An 11,101-nucleotide genomic window follows, 5' to 3' on the forward strand; every position below is an offset into this window, starting at 1 on the left:
TATATATATTATTTAGAGTCAGGGTCTCGCTACTTTGCTGAGGCTAGTTTTGAATTTATAATCCTCCTGCCTCAGCCTCCCAAGCCACTGGGATTACAGACATATACTATTGCACCTGGCTTGAATCCTGTTCTTAAGAAGTAGTCCCTTTCAAATCACAGCTGTTTTTTAGCTCCTTGTCCTCATATTTCTAAGTAGCACAATTAACACTGATTTCTTCATTTAAATGTTGTAAATATTTTTTATTTATGCTTTATCTCTATGAAAATGAGGATTTAATTTTCTCACACTATTTTTCCTCTTTGTTTCAACATCTCGGCTATTTCATGACTAGCCCCCCTCCCCACTCCACCCTCCACCCCTGAGTTCTCAGGATTCAACCCAGGGCATTTTACCACTGAGCTACATCCCCAGCCCTTTTTACTTTTAATTTTGAGACAGGGTTTTGTTAAGTTTCCCAGACTGGCCTTGATTCTCCTGCCTCAGCCTATCACAAGCAGCCTACCACTGTTTATCTTACAGGCCTGCTTCACAACTACCATTCTGGGATGTCTTCACAATTTTTTTAGAGATTCCTTCATTTTCTCTTCTATGTTAATTCCTTTATTTCTTGAATCTCCTGTCATCTTCTTTCTTTGATTTGGTGGAACATATTCTTAATTAGCTTCCTGAGAAAAGAGTGCATGGGTAAATTTTTGTAGAGTAAATTTTTGTAGACCTTGTGTGTTCGAAAAAAGATACACCCTGTGGGCTTGGTTTGTAGCTCAATGGTAAAGGGCTTGCCTAGCGTGTGTGAGGCACTGGGTTTGATCCTTAGCACCAAATAAAAATAAATAAATGGAATAAAGGTGTGGTGTCCTTTTACAACTAAAGATATTTTTAAAAATAGACCTTTATAGTTTGGGTATAAAATTCAAGGTTGCAAATATGTTTTCTTCGTTTTGAAGTCATTGATTATAATCTAGCTTCTAAGAGATTATTGACAAGTCTGATAACCTTTCCTCCTCTACATTATCTGTATCTAACGTAAATGTCTTATCTAAAGTTTCCTCTTATTCTTGATGTTCTGAAATTTCAGTAGTTAATATTTCTTTTCTTTCTTTCTTTCTTTTTTATTTTTTTTTTTGTAGTTGTAGAGGACAGCCTTTATTTTATTTGTTTATTTTTATGTGGTGCTAAGGATCAAACCCAGTTCCTCACGCATTCCAAGCAAGCGCTTTTCCTGGGCTATAGCCCAATGCTCAGTAGTTAATATTTTTTTCTGCGAAAGTAAAATCAAAATGGATGAAAGACTTATGAAATTAGACCAGAAACTTCGCAACTGCTAGAAGAAAATATAGGGTCAGCACTCCATCAAATTGGTGTAGGCACCTTAATAGGAACCCTAAATCTCAAGAAATAAAAACAAGAATCAAAAAATGAGATACCATCACATTAGAAAGCTTCTGCACAGCAAAGGAAATAAGATGTGAACAAAGAGCCTAAAGAATGGGAGAAAACCTTTGCCAGCTGCTCCTCTGACAGGGTATTAATATCCATTATGTATAAAAAAACACTCAAAAAACTTAACACACACACATACACACAAACACAAATAATAAATGAGCAAAAGAACTAAACAGTTTTCGAAAGAAGAAACAAGTGAGCAACAAATATATGAAAAAGTGTTCAATATTTCTAACAATTAGAGAAACGCAAATCAAAACTATACTAAAATTTTATCTCACTTCAGTCAAAATGGCAATTATCGAGAATACAAATAATAGAAAATGCTGGTGAGGATGTGGAGGAAAATGTACACTAACATATTGTTGGTGGGACTGCAAATTATTACAACCACTCTGGAAAGCAGTATGGAGATTCCTCAGAAAACTAGGAATGGAACCACCTCAGGACCCAGCTATCCCACACATCAGAATTTACCCCAAATAACTAAAATAAACATACTATAGTGAAATATCCACTTACATGTTTATAGAAGCACAATTCACAATAGCCAAATTATGGAATCAGCCCAGATGTCTCTCAATAGATTTATGGATTAAGAAAATGTCTCCCAATAGATGAAAAATATATACAATGGAGTTTTACTCTGTTATAAAAAAATAAAACTATGGCATTTTCAAGTAAATGAATGGAAATACAAAATATCATGCTAAGTGAAATAAGTCAGAAATCAAAGGTTGAATGTTGTGATAACCTAGATACGAAGTCCCCCAAAAGTTCACATGTGAGACAATACAAGAAAGTTCAGAAGTGAAATGATTGGGTAATGAGAACCTTAACCTAATCGGTGCATTAATCCATTTGAACGGATTAACTGGGTTGTAACTATAGGTATATAGGGTATGGCTGGAGGAGGTGGGTCATTGGGGAATGCCTTTGGGGTTTTTATTTTGTCCCTAGTCTGCAGTTTTTCTCTACTTTCTGGTGGCCATGTCCTGAACTGTTTTCCTCTACCACACTCTTCTACCAAGATATTCTGCCTCATCTTGAGCCCATAACCATAGGAGCCAACTGTCTATGGACTGAGACCTCTGAAACTGTGAGCCTCAAATTAACCTTTCCTCCTCTACATTATTCTTGTCAGGTCTTTGGCCATAGTAATGAAAAATCTGAGTAAAACAATTGTTTTCTCTCATATGTGGAAGAAAAAGCAAAATAAGGAAAAGAAATTGGGGGCATCATATCATAAAGATATAAGAAATATCAGTGGAGTAGAAAAAGGAGATAGGGAAGGAAAAGAGATTAGAAAGAAGAGGAAATGTGGAATGAATTTAACAAAATCATGATATGTACATATATAAATATACCACAGTGTGGGAGACCAATCTCGCAGGTGACTAAGTTAACTCCCCTGCTGGGTGATGTGGCGTCAGGCACCCATGCTGCTAGACTGCCCCGCTCTTCTAGCGTTCCAGTCTTCCTGCCTAGGCACCTCTTCCTACAGCCCCATGGGTGGAGCTATGCATACCTGTTCCTTTGTATTGCCCTGTTTAGGATAGAATCTTCCATGGAAGTGCCTTGTGTGTGTCCCCCCTTCTCTTATTGTGCCCTTGGGTGTGGCCTACCCAGGTGTCAGTCAACCTGCTGACAGTGGACATCATGAAGATACTTAGCCCCCTGAAACCTGACCCCTTGCCTCATTTGAATGGCTTCTCCTCAATAAAAGGGGTCAGCGGTGCTCTTGCTCTCTCTCTTCCTGCGGACCCTTAAGGTCAGAGCAGCCGTCACAGTGACCCCAAAGAAAAAGGTATTTGTGTCTCTTGTGTGATTATTTTCTGCAGCCCAGTTAGCCCAGTTCAACTGGAGTAACCCCTGAACCTTTTAGTCGCAAACAGAAATTTGGCACCACAGGGAATTTCACCTTTATATGTGTGTGGAAAGCACCAGTCAAGGTTGGATAATGGTTGAGCAAGGGGGAGGATCAATGGAGTGAAGGGTTGCGGGGGCAGACAAGGACTGAAATGGAATGGGTCAGATTCCATGCATGTATAATATTGTGGAGATAAACTCAGCTACTATGTGTAACTATAATACTATAATAAAAATTTAAGATGCATTTAATAAAGGTGTTACTGTTATGCCAAATTCATGGGACCCCAATAGACCTCCAGGAGCCGAATCCAATGCAATCACACAAGATTCTTTATTGCAAGCTTGAGCCTGGACTCACAACTGTTCCCGATGCAGCGGTCCCAGGGAGTGAGCCCCTGTCCTTTGTTCAGTGAGATTTTATAGGTTTTTGGGGGATACTCTATGCGTCACAACATCACACAGCAAATCATTCCATACCTCGGGAAAATCAAACAACAACTCTTAATATTGATTAGCACATTCAATGGCGGGAACAAGTTGGGTAGGGGTGATTGGTTAGTGCAAGAGGGGGATTCATCTGAACTGATAGGTTTAGGCCAAGAGGGGTGTACGTGCTAAACTACATGATTTCCCAACATGTTATCAACCACTCTAAACTACTTGGGGGTCATCTGGCATTCCAGGTATTTTCCCTGTCTCATGCTGATTGGAGGTTGCTAGGGGGGTTGCTATGGGCCCTCACCTAGCCTAACTGAGTCAGGGACACCTGGCTCCTCAGACCTCTCCTGTTATTTACAGACAAACAACTCAGCAGGGTGAGTATGTGCTTAGGAGTGCTCTGTGGGTTTTTCAAAGGACAAGGGTCATGCCCCCTTCCTTAGGACAGGCCTTGAGGTAGAAGCTGCTGTTATTTATTTATTTTTTTAAATGGAGTCACATCAGTTTCTGAGTTACGAAAAAAAAATATTTTCTTGTGTGGTTTTTGCTATATTCATTAGACTGAGTACTTGGTGATCATCACTCTCAATGTAAAAATTTATGAGTTTCAGTTCTGGGAAATTTTCTGGTTTTGTTCATTTGGTAATTCTTATTTCTTCTCTATTGCACTCTTCTTTTTTCCCCCCAGTATTGGGACTTGAACCCAGGGTCTTGCATATGGCAAGGAAAATGCTGTACCGCTGAGCTACACTCACAACCCTTTATTTTATTTGAGGCAGGATCTCACCAAGTTGCCCAGACTGGCCTTGAACTTTTCATCTTCCTACCTCAGCCTCCTGAGTAGCTGTGATTACAGACATGTGCCATGGCGCCTGCCTCTTTTTGTTCTTTATGTGTTTAATTTCCAAGTGTTCCTTTTAGTTCATTTTCGTTGTTCAGTGGCATTCTGTCGTACAACATTTTTAATATCTCCTGTGATAGAATATCATTTTTAATATCTCCTTTATATTTCTCAAGGGATATCTAAAAATCATATGCATCAGTAAAGTATGCTTAGTTCACATATAGTTATTGATAGTATGAGAGTATATATGGGTCAAACACATATAAAACATTGGTCTTTGGGATTGAAAATATTATTTTTAGAAATAAGATATTCACAGGCTGGGGCTGGGGCTCAGAGGTAGAGCACTTGCCTGGCACACGCGAGGCCCTGGGTTCGATCCTCAGCACCACATAAAAATAAAGGTATTGTGTCCAACTACAACTAAAAAATAAATATTAAAAAAAAGAAATAACACATTTACATAACATGATCACTGAAAAAATAAGTCTTTTAATGTTGAAAGTAAACAAGCAGTAAAAGCAGTAAATATTACAACAATTTAAATGAGGAAAAAATCTTTTAGTGTACAAATTAAGCTATAGTCTCCTAATTTAAATCATAGGCTGAGCCAGGTGTGCTGACATATGCTGGTAATCCTAGCAATATGGGAGGCTGAGGCAGGAAAATTACAAGTTTGAGGCCAATCTCAGCAACTTATTGAGACCCTGTCACAAAATTAAAAGGGCTGGTACAGAGTATAGAACACCTGGGTTCAATCCTTATTACAAAAAAAGGAAAAAAAATAAAGTCATCAGCTTGATGACCCAGAGAGAGGCCCGTCCTGCGCCAGGATTCCTTATTCACCAAAGCGTGGCTCTACAGCCCAACATCAGGGTACATATAGGCTTGAGACTGTGGCTGCCACGAAACTGGGATATCGCTGCTTTTATCAAGGGACAACAATAAGGACCTGGTAAAAAGTCACCAAGGACTCTGTGGACCTAGCTGCACCAGAGATATCTCTACTAGGGGTGCTAACAGGTATACTGTTGCTGAGGTAACAGAGAGTCTTGCATGGTGTTGCATCTCTTTTGTTTCTCCTACAAACAGCCAACTTCTTATGATTACCTGTTCACTAGTCATATAATCTAATACTTCTGTATTCTCACATCCTAGCTCATAAATATCTCAGCCAACCCTCCAGTCCTCCTTCTACCATTAGAAACTATAAACCATTACACAAACCTATTGACTATATGGTAAAAGATAACCAAACTCATCATTTTTTACTATAGTGACAAAACTATAAATGTAAAAATAGAAGCTGATCTATGGCTGCTTATTGGGTACATTGAGTGCTGTAATATTGATTTCCCCCTTAAAGGTGAGATATTGGTAACTTGCAGGGACACTATAAGACAATGGGGCAGAAGCTATAATATCTTGGATCTATACTGCAAGAGAGGAAGACACACAGACATCATGAAAAAACAAGGGAGGAAGGTGCCCCAAATAAACCAAGACACTACAACAATAGAATCTATAGATAGCAAAGTAGATTAAATGTCAAAGAAATAGTTCAAAATATACATAACTAAAATGATCTGGGAATTGAAGAATTATCTAAGTGAGCAGACACAGGCAAAAATCCATCACTTCAACAAAGAGATAAGAGAATAAATACAGGTAGAAAGAGATTACTTCAAGAAAGAGAGAGATTCTGAAAACAAACAAACAAACAAACAAAAAACCCAATAGTCCTTTAAATGAAAGAAATAATAAACCAAATAAAAACCTCAATAGAAAGCATCACCAACAGACTAGATCACTTGGAAGACAGGACCTCAGACAATGAAGGCAAAATATACAATCTTGAAAATAAAGTTGACCTCACAGTAAAGATGGTACGAAACCATGAACAGAATATCCAAGAACTATGAGGTACCATCAAAAGACCAAATTTAAGATTTATTGGGATAGAGGAAGGTTTAGAGATTCAATCCAAAGGAATGCACAATCTCTTCAATGAAATAATATCAGAAAATTTCCCAAGCATGAAGAATGAATTGGAAAATCAAATACGAGAGGCCTATAGGACACCAAATGTACAAAATTACAACAGATCTACACCAAGACACATTATAATGAAAATGCCTAGCATACAGAATAAGGATAGAATTTTAAAGGCCACAAGAGAGGAAAATCAAATTATATATTAGGGACGACCAATTTGGATGTCAGAAGATTTTTTAACCAAAACTCTCAAAGTAAGGAGATCCTGGAACAACATATACCAAGCTCTGAAAGATAATAGATGCCAACCAAGAATCATATATCCAGCAAAATTAAGCTTCAAATTTGACAATGAAATAAAAACCTTCCATGAATGTGCACTACAGAACATTCTTGGCAAACTATTCCACGAGGAGGAAATGAAAAACAACAATGAAAATCTGCAAAGCGAAGAACTACAATAAAAGAAAAGCCAAACAAAGGAGAAACCAAGTCAAACTAAATAACAAAAATAAAATAAACAAAAATGACTGGAATTACAAATCATATCTCAATAATAATCCTGAATATTAATGGCCTAAATATATAAAATTAAAAAGAAAAAAATATGCCATTGACATGGGCTACATAAACAAATAGGGGTTTCCATCCTCATATCAATTAAAGTAGACTTCAAGTCAAAGTTAATCAAAAGGGATAAAGATGGACATTTCATACTGCTTAAGGGAACCATACTTCAATAAGACATAACAGTTATAAATATATATGCCCCCCAAAATGGAGCATTTGCATTCATCAATCAAACACTTCTCAAGTTCAAGAGTCACATAGATCACCACACAATAATTCTGAGTGACTTTAACACACTTCTTTCACCAGTGGATAGATCTTCCAAACAAAAGCTAAACAAAGAAACTATAGAATTCAATAATACAATCAATAACTTAGACTTAACTGACATATATAGAATATTTGATCCATCAATGAGTGAATGCACTTTCTTCTCAGCAGAACATGAATCCTTCTCTAAAATAGACCACATATTATGCCACAAAGCATCACTTAGTAAATACAAAAAAGTAGAGATACTACCCTGTGTTCTATCAGACCACAATGGAATGACATTAGAAATCAATGATAAAATAAAAAATAAAAGCTACTCCAACACCTGGAAACTAAATAATGTGCTATTGAACAAACAATTGGTTGCAAAAGATATCAAGGAAGACAGGCTGGAGTTGTGGCTCAGAGGTAGAGCGCTCACTTAGCATGCGTGAGGCACTGGGTTCAATCCTCAGCACCACATAAAATAAAATAAAGATATTGTGTCTACCTATAATTAAAAAAATAAATATTTTTTAAAAGATATCGGGGGGAGATTAAAAAATTCTTAGAGATAAATGAGAACACCGATACAACATATTGAAATCACTTGGACAATATGAAGGCTGTACTAGAGGAAAGTTCATTGCATGGAGTTCATTCCGTCAAAGAAGAAAAACTTCACAAATAAATGACATTACATCTCAAAGCACTAGAAAACGAACAAATCAATGCCAAAGGCAGTAGGAGACAGAAAATAATTGACATTAGAGCTGAAATCAATGAAATTGAAACAAAAGAAACAATTGAAATAATTGACAAAACAAAAAGTTGATTCTTTGAAAAAATAAATAAAATTGATAAAACATTAGCCATGCTAATGAAGAGAAGAAGAGAGAAAACTCAAATTACTAACATCCATGATGAAAAAGGAAATATCATGACAGACACTACAGAAATAAAGAAGATAATTGAAAATTATTTTGAAAATCTGTACTCCAATAAAATAGAAAATATTGAAGGCATCAACAAATATTTCTAGAGGCATATGATATGCCTAAACTAAATCAGGATGATATACACAATTTAAACAGATCAATTTCAAGCAAGGAAATACAGGACACCATCAGAAGTCTACCAATCAAGAAAAGACCAGGACCGGATGGATACACAGCTGAACTCTACAAGACCTCTAAGAAGAGCTAACACTAGTACTTCTCAAAATATTTCACGAAATAGAAAAAGAGAGAACACTTCCAAACACATTCTATAAGACCAATATCACCCTGATTCCAAAACCAGACAAAGACATGTCAAAGAAAGAAAACTTCAGACCAATATCTCTAATGAATATAGATGCAAAAATTCTCAATAAAATTCTGGAAAATCAAATACAAAAACATACCAAAAAGATAGTGCACCACGATCAAGTAGGGTTCATCCCAGAAATGCAAGGTTGGTTCAACATATGGAAATCAATAAATGTAATTCATCACATCGATAGACTCAAAGATAAAAATCATATGATCACCTCAGCAGATCCAGAGAAAGCATCTGATAAAATACAGCACCCCTTTATGTTCAAAACACTAGAAAAACTAGAAATATCAGGAACATACCTCAACATTGTAAAAGCTATATATGCTAAGCCCCAGGCCAACATCATTCTAAATGGACAAAAATTGAAAGCATTCCCTCTAAAACCTGGAACAAGACAGGGATGCCCTCTGTCACCACTTCTATCTAACATAGTTCTTAAAACTCTAGCCAGGGGCTGGGGCTGTAGCTCAGTGGCAGAACACTTGCCTTGCGCATGTGAGGCCCTGGGTTCTATCCCCAGCACCACATAAAAATGAAGATATTGTGTCCAACTCAATTTAAAATTTAAAAATTCTTCTTTAAAAAAAATCTAGCCAGAGCAATCAGACAGACCACAGAAATTAAAGGGATACATATAGGAAAAGAATTCAAATTATCACTATTTGCAGACGATATGATTCTATATCTAGAAGAACCAAAACATTCCACCTGAAATCTTCTAGAACTAAAAAATGAATTCAGCAAAGTAGCTGGATATAAATCAACACGCATAAATCAAAGGCATTTCCGTACATCAGTGACAAATCCGCTGAAAGTGAAACTAGGAAAACCACACCATTTACAATAGCCTAAAAATAAATAAATAAATAAAATACTTGGGAATAAATTTAATGAAAGGGGTGAAAGACCTATACAATTAAAACTACAACACGCTAAAGAAATAATATTAAAGAATAATTTAGAAGATGGAAATATCTACCTTGTTCTTGGATAGTCAGAATTAATATTGTCAAAATAACTATACTACCAAAAGCACTATACAGATTCAAATGCAGACCCAATCAAAATAACAATGGCAGTCCTCAGAAACAGAAAAAGCAATCATGAAATTCATCTGGAAACATAAGAGACCCAGAATAGCCAAAGCAATCCTTACCAAGAAGAGTAAAGCTGGTGGCATTACTATTTCAGACCTAAAACTATACTACAGAGCAATAGTAACTAAAACAGCATGGTATTGGCACCAAAATAGACCAGTAGACCAATGGTACAGAATAGAGGTCTCAGAGTCTAACCCACATAACTTCTGTATCTTATATTAGACAAAGGCACCAAAAATGTACATTGGAGAAAAGATAGCCTCTTCAACAATTTGTGCTGGGAAAACTGGAAATCCACAAGTAACAAAATGAAGTTAAACCTCTATCTCTCACTATCCACAAAACTTAACTCAAAGTGGATCAAGGACATATCCACTTATGAGACCTTGCACCTAATGGAAGAAATAGTAGGCCCAAATCTCCATTATGTTGGTATAGGCCCCAACTTGCTTAATAAAACTCCTGTAGTGCAAGAATTAAAACCAAGAATCAATAAATGAGATGGATTCAAACTAAAAAGCTTCTTCTCAGCAAAAGAAACAATCAGTGAGGTGAATAGAGAGCCTACAGAATGGGAGCAAACCTTTACCACAAGCACATCAGATAGAGCACTAATCTCTAGGATATATAGAGCACTCAAAAACCTTAACACCAAAAAAACAAATAACACAATCAATAAATGGGCCAAGGAACTGAACAGACACTTCTCAGAAGAGGATATATAATCAATCAACAAACATATGAAAAAAAGTTCAACATCTTCTAGCAATTAGAGAAATGCAAATCAAAACTACTCTAAGATTTCGTCTCACTACAGTCAGAATGGCAGCTATTATGAAGACAAACAACAATAAGTGTTGGCAAGGATGTTGGGGAAAAGGCACACTCATACATTGCTGGTGGGACTGCAAATTGGTGCAGCCAATCTGGAAAGCAGTATGGAGATTCCTTGAAAAATTGGGAATGGAACCACCATTTGACCCAGCTATCTCACTCCCCAGTTTATACCCAAAGGACTTAATAAGAGCATACTACAGGGACCAGCCACCTCAATGTTTATAGCAGCACAATTCCACAATAGGTAAATTGTGGAACCAACCAGATGCCCTTAAGTAGATGAATGGATAGGGAAACTTTGGTATATATACACAATGGAACATTACTCAGCATTAAAAGAGAATAAAACCATTTGCAGGTAAATGGATGGAGGTGGAGGATATAATGCTAAGTGAAGTAAGCCAATCCCCAAAACCAAAGGCCAAAT

Source organism: Marmota marmota, unplaced genomic scaffold (genome assembly GCF_001458135.2).
Source record: "Marmota marmota marmota unplaced genomic scaffold, marMar, whole genome shotgun sequence".
NCBI classification, from domain to species: Eukaryota; Metazoa; Chordata; class Mammalia; order Rodentia; family Sciuridae; genus Marmota; species Marmota marmota.